Source organism: Lipotes vexillifer, unplaced genomic scaffold, assembly GCF_000442215.2.
Source record: "Lipotes vexillifer unplaced genomic scaffold, Lipotes_vexillifer_v1.1 scaffold2653, whole genome shotgun sequence".
NCBI lineage: Eukaryota > Metazoa > Chordata > Mammalia > Artiodactyla > Lipotidae > Lipotes > Lipotes vexillifer.
In genome coordinates this window covers 66802-77058 of record NW_006774392.1, presented here as the reverse complement: position 1 = coordinate 77058, position 10257 = coordinate 66802, and positions in this window count along the sequence as shown.

The window sequence follows — 10257 nt, the reverse complement described above, 5'->3', positions numbered from 1 at the left end:
TCAGCAGGCTTCCTTGGCGCAGTGATGCTCAACCTCTAACCAGGTGATGAGTATCAGGTTCTCCATCTGGCTTCGGCGCATCCCTGTGCTCACAGGGGACGGTCACTCACAGACCTGGGCAAGTGGCTGAGCTTGTGGGGGGCTTGGGGGAGCGCAGACTTTTGGGTTAGGGCTGGGGAGCTGCTTACCTGTTCTCAGCCAGCAAGAAGAGCCTTTCCCCTCCCGAGTGCAGGCTGTGCCACCCACCCCTCCCAGCTCTGGTTCTTGCCACTGACAATTTCAGGGATGCTGCACCCGGGCGAGAGGTGTGTGAGCGTGTGCCTGTGTGTGAACACGTGGTGTGTGTGTGTGTGTGTATGTGTGCATGCATGTGCGAGTGTGTGCAGGAGCACCCGGACGCCTGGCTTCCCCCCCGCCCCCACTGGGTGTGGACGGGGCCCCTCCCAGTTGTGTGTGCTGGGTGGTCACACGGAATAGAGTCTGGGTCCTGAGTACATCACACCCTGACCAGATCTCTTCTTTCCTTCTCTGCCTTCTTTCCTTGCAATAGGTCCAGAGCGACAGCGCTTTGTGAGGAGCCTCCAAAACGTAAGTGGCATTTGGCCTCCCCATGGTCTCGGTGTCTCGCCACGGGTGGCAGTGACCCACGGTGGGCGCTCAGGACCCCAGAGGAAGAGACAGAAGCCCCGCGGCCCCAGGACCTTGTCCACAGGTCACCTCTGGGTGGCAGGTCCACGGCCCGGCTTGGCCACCTGTGCACATCAGTGGCAGAGAGGTAGCCCTGCAAATGGGCTGAGCACTGATTTCGGAGTCCTGGCCTGGACCCCAGCCTGGCTCTGCACCAGGCGGTGAGGGGGCCTTCGTGGAGTTGATTCTAAGGTTCGGGGTCAGAAGCATGTGAAAGGGTGAGCTTCTTGGCTCCCAGCAGACAGGATGCTCTAGGAATCGGGCTGCTGTCCCAACTATCTCTTTATTGAACGTTTTATTTTTAAAAAATTGAAAACCTTCAAGAAAGTTGCATGAATGTTACAATGAACTCCTCTAAGTCTTTCACTTAGATTTTCCCATTGTTAACATTTGCTTCCTTTGCTTCCTTGCTTTAATACATGCTATAAAAACAGTCACATTGATATCCTGAATCACTGGGGAGTTTCAGGCATGATGCCCCTTTACCTCTAATCCTTCAGCATGCATTTTGTAAGAGCAAGGCCATTCATTCTCTTATATAAGTACACAATGATCAGCCCTGGAACATTTAACATTGACACAATTCTGTTATCTAATCTAAGAACTTAATGACGTTTTGCTGATTGTCTAGTATTTATAGAACCTCCGCGCCTCCACCCCAGTTCAGGATCACAGTAGCGTTTTTAAAAGGGGTTTAATGGGGCAGGAACCTGACTCAGTCACTTTTCTGCAGCTGCCTTCTACACCTTGATTTAAACGTCCTCACTATAGGGGCTTTCAAAGAAGTCTTTGACTCGTGACATTCAGTAAGAAGTATACTTTACAGCAGGATGCCGCGTGTACTTAACACACGCGTGAAACTGAAACGAAAGTTTCACGAAATAAAACTCGAAGCCTCACCGTCTGCAGGGCTCTGTTCTGTTCTCTTTTATAAAAACGATAGCCCTGACCCTCTAAGTCAATAGATTGCACGACCCACTAGTACACCCTGCTCTGGAATTTGAAAAACCTGGCTTCCTGGGCAGAAACTTCTCGGGATCAAGCTCCCACAGGTCCGGGGCCGGGTTTGGTTGATTGGGGTCCCCTAGGAAGCCAGGACTGGGAGAAAAGCCTGAAGACCCTTGGCCTCTTGCTGCCGGTGGTGGACCCGATTCCACCCCAGTCATCAAGCTCCCAGCCCTGGGTCTCTGTCACCGGCAGCCACAGGCCTCCGGCACCACCCAAGACCTGCTCTTCATGCTGTGACATCAGATGCGGAGAATCAGGCTGGCATATCCCTGGTGGTCGGGAGATGGCCCGCTCCGGGTCAGCCTCCAGAGTCACCACTGTCATAAATAGCAAGAGGAATAATCGCGAACATTTACGGAACTCTTTAACAACGTTCACGATGCTGCCGAGGGTTTAATGATAGCAGCAGATTTTATCCTGCACCTGTCCTGTGATGGGCGCTGTGGTTCCACCATTTATTGAGCGCTTGCTGTGCCTCAGGCAGTGCTAGCACCTTAGTCGCCTGCAGTCCTCACAGTAGCCCTGTCGGGTGGGCACTGTACAATGGTGGTCCCCATTGTACAGATGGGGATACTGAGGCTCAGAGGTGGTGAACTGCCCGCCCCCTCACCCCCAGGTCACACAGGATTTGAACCTGGTTGATCTGACCCTGGTGCCAACACCATCCAGCATGGCCCTCCCCTCCCCCTCCCCCAGGCTGGAGCAGACTCTGGTCCAGCCCCTTCCTGAGGCCTCTCACTGGTTAATGAGTAGCCCAGGGCAGCCAGGAAGCCAGGTACCTGCCGCTGTGAAGCTGGAATGTGAGTTCTGCTTCCAGATAAAGAGAATCTTGTGCAAGGGGCTTGGCCTTTAGAGGCAATAAACAGAGGCCGGCCACGGTCCTCTCCCCGCGGCTAGCTGATCCGTCCATACTTGGTGGGAGCCCATTTTACAAGAGAGGCCGCTGAGGCTGAGAGGCCTGTCTGACCCCTCCTCCAAGCAGCCCTTTTGGTTTAGTCTTGCCAGAAGTGCTCACTGCCGCCTGACATGGCAGGCAGTGGGATTTGGAGGGAGGTGTCTTTAGAGAACAGTTGTCATCTCTGAAGTCTGAGCCCTGCTGGGTGTGCAGCCCTCAGTTCCCACCTGCAAAAGGGGATGGTGATTGCGCTGGAGCCCCCGCAGGGTCAAAGAGATGACAGATGTGTGCATGTCCGTTGAGTGTTCAGCAGACCCTGGGGTATTAATGAACCTGCCAAAAATAGTATTCCTGAGCTGGGGGCAACCCGGGTAGTAGAAAGTCCTTGGAGCTGGAGAGTCAGACAGCCCAGGTTCAAATCCTGGCTCCATCCCTGGCCAGCTGTACAACCTTGAGAGGGCAGTCAGAGCCTCTCGGAGCCTCCTCTTCCCCACCTGTGAAATGGAACAATTAACAGCCCCGGGAGGAGCAGAAAGTGAGTATGGGATCAGGGGTAACGATCAGTCATCACAGTGGGGTTTAGAAGCGCGCAAGGGGCCTAACAAAGTCAGTGCCCCGCACCCAATAGCATTTCTTTTATTTATTTATTTTTTATAAATTTATTTATTTTATTTATTTATTTTTGGCTGCATTGGGTCTTCATTGCTGCGCGCGGGCTTTTTCTAATTGTGGTGAGCGGGGGCTACTCTTTGTTGCAGTGTGTGGGCTTATTGCGGTGGCTTCTCTTGCTGCGGAGCACGGGCTCTAGGCGCACAGGCTTCAGTAGTTGTGGCTTGCGGGCTCAGTAGTTGTGGCACGCGGGCTCAGTAGTTGTGGCGTGTGGGCTCAGTAGTTGTGGCGTGAGGGCTCAGTAGTTGTGGCGCACGGGCTTAGTCGCTCCGCGGCATGTGGGATCTTCCCAGACCAGGGATCGAACCCGTATCCCCTGCACTGGCAGGCGCATTCTTAACCACTGTGCCACCAGGAAAGTCCCCCCAGTAGCATTTCTTATCTCATCTCCCACGTGGGATCCCCTGAGCGACTCCCCCCCCCCACCTGAAAATCAGATCCACCCTCTTGGGTGCCCAGGAATTTTAGGGAGGGGGCAACCTCTCTGGGCTTGTCATGAGAATTCCAGTGGGGCCTTCTCCACCTGTGCCTCCCCCGACCTCACCGCCCTCCCTCCGCAGCTTGTAAACTCTGGCAAGGGAGGGGGTGTCAGTACGACCTCTGACCATCCACCAAAGCACTCGCTGCCTAGAAGGGCCAAGACAGTGAGAAAATGGTATTTATTGTTTGTTTACCCTGATTATAAAAGTCATACAATTTTTCAAAAATTGAGCTAGGGTTGGCATACAACGTTGATGTACATTTAAGGTGTACAGTGTGTTGATTTGGTCCATTGCTATTGCGGTATGAGTGTCACCGTAGCATTAGTTAACACTGCCATCCAGTCACTTAACGATTTCTTCTGGTGTTGAGAGGTAATATGTTTTCCATACAGAAAATTTGGAGAGCACAGAAAAGTCAAAACAAGAAAATAAAATTAATCTCTATTCCTACCATCCAGAGGTAAGCACCTAATGGTACATTTATACACGTGTGGGTAATACACCTTTTTTAAAATTTTCCTTTCCAAATTGAACTCGTAGCATGGCTCTTTAGGAGCCAATTTCTCCCAACACACCCTTCAACCTATTTCTGATAGCGTTTTGGGGTCTTGGGTCTTCCAAGTCCAGGTTTGGCAAACTTCTTAAAGGGTTGGATAGTATGTATTTTGGGCATGTGGGCCATGGGCTCTCACCTCTGCTATTGCAGCTAGAACCCAGTCCAAGACAATAGGCAAATGATGGATGGAGCTATGGGCCAATAAAACTTTATTTACAAAAACAGTGCTGAACCTAGCCCAGGGGCCACAGTTTGCTGACCCCCTGTTCTAGTTTGTTTTGATTTGTTTGGGTAAACCATCATTTATTTAAGTAATCCCCTAGTGAGGAGAGATTGGCTGTGTGTAGTTTCTCTTTCTTGAAAACCATTCTGCTGTGAACATTATTTTTCTATTTTTAATTATGGTAAAATACACATAACATAAAATTTGCTGTCCTAACCATTTTTAAGTCTACAGTTCAGTGGTGTTAAGTGTATTCACATTGTTGTGCAATCTCCAGAACTTTTTCATCTTGCAAAACCGTGTGCAGTAAATTACACATTGGTCTGGTCAGGAAACTGGAATCGCTAGCATGAAGGGAGTGTGCATTTTTAAGTTGCTGGCACTTGTTGCCAAATTATTGACCCTCCAGAAATTGCCCTAATGTCATCAGTGACAGCCCTCAGTCCTTGAGAGAGAGAGGTGGCACGTTCCTGGTGAATGCACTTTCAGGGTCTTAGCGGGCAGAAGATTTAAAACAATCCATCCCAGAGGAGCTGCTCCCAGTCTGCCAGCCTTCCTTTTTCGGGAAGAACATAAAAACTCAGGAAATATAAAATGCTATGAATCCTCGGCCTCCTCCGAGGCTGATAAATACACCCTTTAGAGAGAGGAGAGGTGTGGGAAATATAAAATGCTATGAATCCTCGGCCTCCTCCAAGGCTGATAAATACGCCCTTTAGAGAGAGGAGAGGTGTGTTTAAGACCTAATCTCACCATGAGTTTGGGTATAAATATCTTTTGGCCTCTACCTTGCTGTGTGACCCAGGGCATGTCACTTAACCTCTCTGGGCCCCACGGTCTTCTGTCAAAGTAAGCATGATATAGAATCTCCCTTCTGTGGTTGTGGTGAGGATCAGGGAAGAAAAACTGAACCTTCTCAGTACGGTAACTAGCCCATAGCAATTACTGAAAGTGGTACTTGTCACTGTAATTGGTCTTCCTATTGCTACTGTTACTGTTAATACTTTTGATACCTCTATCAGGGTAGGCTGATCATGTGGACAATAATAGCGTGCGTAGCTCTTTGCAATTCTCAAAAAGGTCTCCCATCTTTCATACCTGCATTATCGTATAGCGTAGTTATTACTGTCGCCACGTAACAGGTGAGAGATGTGAGGCTCAAGAAGGCAGTGGCCAGCTTGAGGTCAGCTGTGTTTCAGGTCGGGACCTGGGATGAGCCACATCTTTGGCTTCTTAGTCTTGAAGTCAAAGGTGCTGGGAGACGGGACCTCTGGACCACCAGGCCAAGCAGGAGCCTCCTCTTCTGGCCTAACCTGTGGCGGGAAAGCTTGGGCCTCAGGTGGAGAGAAGATTCCTTGGGTGTATCTTCCTGTCTTGGCTCTTACCCCAGCGGGGGTCACACAGGGATTTCTTCAAGGAGAGAGATTATTATTTTAATGTGTGTGGTTCTTTCCCCACACCACCAAGCAATTCTCCAGCACCAGCTGGGCATCCTACGACTTAAGTCAGTATTGACGATACTGACGCTGTTGGTATGGAGGTAGTCTCAGGTTCCCCAGGTGAAGGGCTCAGTCCCACAAGACTGCCCCCACCCCCGACTTCAGCCCGAATGGCTATGAATCGGAGGGTGCCACGACCCCCTCCTCGGGCTGGATTAATTTGCTAGAGCAGCTCACAGAACTTAGAGAAACATTTTACTTACTAGATCACGGGTTTATGACAGAACGATATAACTCAGGAACCAGATGGCAGAGACACACAGGGCGAGGTGTGGGGAAAGCGAGGAGCTTTCATGCCCTCTTCAGGTGCCCCTGTCCCTGAATCTCCACGTGTTCACCAACTGGAACCTCCCCAAACCCTGTCCTTTTGGGATTTTATGGAGGCTTCATTACCTAGGCGTGATCCATTCAACCTCCAGCCCCTCTCCCTTCCGCAGGGCTGGGGGGTAGTGGGACTGAAAGTTCCAGCCCTCTAATCACTGGTGGGTTCTCCTGGCAACCAGTCCCCTTGCTTAGCTCCCTCCTAAGTCACCTCATCAACATAACAAAAGACACCTTGATCTCTCTGGCCACTTAGGAAGTTCCAAGGGTTTTAGGAAGTCTGTGCTGGAAACGCAGATGAAGACCAACTTTATCTTTTTTATCATAAATCACAATATCACAGTCCCCCCCCCGCCCCGCCCCCAGTGTTTGAAACTGACAGGGCCTTTCAAAAAGAAGAGCTTCCCACAGTGGTGAAGCCTGAGGGGTTTCTGAAGGGTACTGCTAACTGTTAGCCTGTGCTCAGCCACCAGACAGCGAGTCCAGAAACCTGGGCTCCTAAAGCAAAGCAGGCACCTCCCAACCCCTGGGGCTGCAGTTGGCCTCTGGCGGAGGGCCTGGCTCCCTGGGGCAGTTCCCTCTAGCACCTCCTTTATTTACCCATTTACTGGGGGACCTTGGACAAGCCACTTCCCTTCTCTGGGCCCTAGGGCTTCCTCACGTGTAAAACAGGGGTCTGGAATCATCTCCCTGGGGTGGCTGCTGGCATGGCAGTGCCGAGCTTTGGCTACGAATATCAGCTCTGCCATTTCAGAGTCAGGTGCCCTAGCATAAGGGGTCTCCCTGCCTGAGCTGGGTGTTCTCTGTAGAAGGGGCGAAAGCACACGTGCCCCTGCTCCGGTGTCTGCAGGCTTAGGAAAGGGGCCGCCCCCACCGCAGCCTGGCCGCTGCTGGCACACCCTCCGTGGGGCCTTACACGGGGACCCCTGGCATCCGCTCCTTGCTCCTCCCGCAGAGGGAGCTTGGGATCGGCCTGCCCTCCTGCCCCTCATCCCCGAGCCCCCCTCCTCACTCCTCCTCCCCGCGCTCCTGCTCTGGGGGTCCACGAGGTCCCAAGCCTCCCTCCCTCCCTCCTGCCACAGTGAGGGGGACGTGGCTCTTCTTTCTGTTTTGGGGGTCCAGTGCCGTGAGCTTCTGCTTGTCTTGCTGCCCCCCCTAGTCTTTTCTGGGCATCCTGCCTGCCCCTGACCACCTCCCTCATGTGAGCGCATTCTCTTGCCTGTTAAGTTCCTGAGGTCCAGAGAGACGGGGTTCTGTTGAGGAATCGAAGGCTGAGTCCTGATCATCGGTGGGAAGGATGCCATGATCGATTAGCAATGTCTGTTGGCGGCGCGGGATAGGAGAAGGTGGCATGTGGGTGGTGCGCGACCCCCTGGGTAGCAGACCCTGCTTTGGAAAAAAGGAGGAGCTGAGAGGACTGTGAAAGTTCTGTGCAGCCACCAGGCAAGAGGCTTCTTCTGGGTGGGAAGAAAGGGACACGACTGTGGGAGAGGGTGACCCTCAAGTCCCAAGTTACTTAATTCATATTTAGGTGGAGGTTTTTGGACTAGGCACCCAGAGTATTTGATTCCTCTTATTTTCTGGGTCTCATATTTTTGCTAGATATGGGATGGCGGGGTGATAACACATCAAGACCCTCCGGATGAGGTTGCCAGATGAAATGCAGGTGCACCTGAGAGGTGCAGCGACCTGCCCAAAGTCACACAGCACCTTGACGTTGGGCACCTCTCCTCTCCTGCTTCCTGGCTGTGTGACCTCAGGTGAGTCCCATCCGCTGCCTGGGGCTCAGTGGCCCCATCTGTTAAATGGGGACCGAGATCAAGATGCCCAGCGGGTGAACTGGCACACGTAGGAAAAAGCAGCTTGGTGTATTGAAAAGTTGATGAGCTGATTTCTTATTAATGTGGCTTATGAATAATAGCTGTAATAAAGTGCTTTCAGGGAAGGGTTAGTCACACTAAACAGACCAGAAGACATTGAGTGAAGTCTCTCGCCCTAAAAGAGACAAAACTAGAAAAGCTAGGAAGGTGGCGGGTGGCTGCTTCTGGGCAGTGATTCCCGACGCCTCGGATCCCTGGGCTAGCTGATCCCCACGTGGCCAGGCCTGAGAGCGCCACGGCTGGGCACTTGGCCTGAAGTGCTTCTGGGGAGAAGGGTCCCCCCTAACTTTATTAAATTAATTTTATTTCATATTCATAAATATGATGACAGGTGCTGGTGATACAGATATAAGCAAGATATTGTCAATTTTTTAGAATTTTACAGTCTAGTAGGTGAGACTGTGTGAAAGTGTAAATTACGTTAAATTTTGGTGATTTTTTTTTTCCAGTTTTATTGAGAATAAACGACATACATCGCTGTATGAATTTCAGAGGTACGGCATGATGGCTTGATTTGCATATATTGTGAAAACGATTACCACAATAGGTTCTGTTAACGTCCATCACCTTGTGTAGATACAACAGCCCCCAACTTAAGGTCAAGGGGGGCAGACCTTTGCCTTCTCTTGGGCCTTTCCAGTCCATTGAGAAATTCGCATGTTTTCAAACCCTTTCCAGCTCTGCTGAGTGGGGGAAAGGCCCAGGCAAGAACATTTGATGTCAGGGGAAGTTTGGGGAAAACCTGTAAGCATCTGAAAACCGAGAATTGAAAGTCTGCTCATTCAGTCATCAGGGAGTTATGGACTTGTCCTGTGGCTCAGGCCCCCGCTGGGCCCTGGGGACCCAGAGATGAGCCTCACTCTGTCCAGCCTGGGAACTGCCTGGCCTGCAAATCGGGCGTCCATTGACGGGGTCTCTCGAAGACGCTTGGGCACCCAAAGTTCAAAGAACTTTCCCAGAGGCCTTGAATGACAAAGCATGCCAGCTGGGCACAAAAGGGGAAGGGCATTACTGGTGAGGGGAAGCAGCCTGTGGAAGGGCTGGCAGAGCGTGAAAGCGTGGAGCGAGGACCCCGGGGCCGAAGGAGCCTGGGGGGCTGAGGGGCTGTGTTCTGGGGTGGGAGGAGGAACCGGATGGGTGTTGGTGTAGCCTGGTGACCCCCAGTGCCCTGCTGAGTGCTTGGTCTTGATTCACTTTGGGGAACCAGCCTGGAATCAGAGTCCTTATTTAATGCTTCCAGGTGTCCCTTAAAGGTAGTAACTGTTCAGTTGTTCTGACAACTGGCTTCTGCTCAGGAAGAAAAACAAACAAGCCCAGCCCTCACCACCCAGACCCGCTTGTAGGAGAATCACAGGCGCGGCCAGAGGTCCCAAGAGGAAACCCACTCTAATGAGATGTCTAACCTAGTTTTGCTGATTCACGTGGTTTGGGGAGCACACGAAGTGCCTTGGGAGGGGATGGCGGTGCCAGTGGACTTGGCTGCTGGTTTGACACAGAACGCCGGATGGAGAAACTGTTTATTTGGTATTTTCCCTGCTTGACAGATCAGCCCTTGGTGTTTGCTTCTGCCTCTCCCAGCACTTAGCTGGATGATGCTAACAACGGGTGGAGTCCGTGTTTGTTGATTTAACTGCATGAAATGCAAGGTGGCTGATCTCTCTGGTTCAGGGGCAAACTGTTTCTCCTGAGAGCAAAGCCAGGCTTGTGTTGAGGCCCTTCCTTGTACCTTCCCTTGTGTTATGTGAGGTGGCCCATTTTACAGATGGTGCAACTGAGGCCCCGAGGGGAAGAGACATGCCTGAGGTTACTATTTGCCGCTGACAAGTGGCAGAGTTAGGTTCCAACTAAAATCTCTGATGGTGACGCAGAACAGGCAAAAGCGGAACCAGGCAAAGGGTATTTGGGGAACAGAGTCTCACTGGCGGGGGTGGGGGCGGGAGGCTCACTCTTGGGGAATTCAGAGAACAGAGCTGGAGAGGCGAGGAGGGTCTTTCCTCTCCACTGACATTATGCGGGGGGGGGGGGGGGGTTTTGGAA